Source organism: Fistularia commersonii, chromosome 31 (genome assembly GCF_037954325.1).
Source record: "Fistularia commersonii isolate RoL2024-O1a breed Wild chromosome 31, RoL_Fcom_v1.0, whole genome shotgun sequence".
Taxonomy (NCBI): Eukaryota; Metazoa; Chordata; class Actinopteri; order Syngnathiformes; family Fistulariidae; genus Fistularia; species Fistularia commersonii.
Window position 1 is genome coordinate 125,001 of NC_141314.1, and position 1,097 is coordinate 126,097.

Below are 1,097 nucleotides of genomic sequence, written 5' to 3' on the forward strand. Positions count from 1 at the left end.
AATCACGGGCAGGATTTCTGCCCTCCTCCGCTCCTCCACTCATCCGGTACAGGCCCTGGTACTCCATGTCCGCGACCCCCTCCACCTTAACAAACTGTCACAAACACACACACACACACACACACACACATATACACACGCACACAAACACACTTACACACACCTTAACTCATCATAGCTGTGCTAATAGCATTAGCCAAAACACATCCACAAGCACACAAACATGATCTCATCCACTCATTCACATGTGTGTGCCCAGAGGTCCGGGAGCTCCATGTTGTAAATGGGCGGTACTTTTACCTATAGGTGGCGCTACTGCTATATCAGTGTGTTACGTCTGTGTGTTTTTGCGTCTTAACAAAGGAAGAAGAACGTTCCGTGTTTTTTTCTTTCATAAAGGACTGTGGCGAATGCTAACAGAGGAAGACACATTAGCCCCAGATGCTAACGCAGCAGCACAGGGTGAGTTCACGAAACAGAGAGAGAAAGCGTTCTCTGTGTTAGTGCTCAATGTAAGTTCATCCCTGTTGTACCTGATTACAAACTGTAAGACTCCCAAAGAAGTGTGGACTACACTGAAAGATATTTTTGAAAGAGACACGCTGGCAAATAAACTATTTCTGAAGAAGAAATATTTCAGGTGCGAAATGAAGGAAGGAGATGGTTTGACTGAGCACCTCAAACAAATGAAAGAACTGACTGACCAGTTATCAGCAATAGGAGCTGTAATTGAAGAGGAAGACCAAATTGTAACATTGTTGGGAAGTTTACCACCAAGTTACGCTACAGTTGTCACTGCACTGGAAACAAAGATTGACAACCTGACACTCAAATTTGTTCAACAAGCGTTAATCGATGAGGAACAAAAGCGAGTGAATGCTAATGATTACAGTGGTGGTGCAGCAGCAATGTCATCACAGGTGTGTGGCAATCTGCAGGATTGCTCCAAAGCAGTGGGAGCAGGACAAAGCACATGGAGATGCTATAAATGTGGGAAGGAAGGCCACATTAAACGTGACTGTCCAAGCTGGAAAAACAAATCAAAAAAGAAAATCCACAAAGCTAAAAATGTGGTGTGTGAGGATGAGGATGGTTCA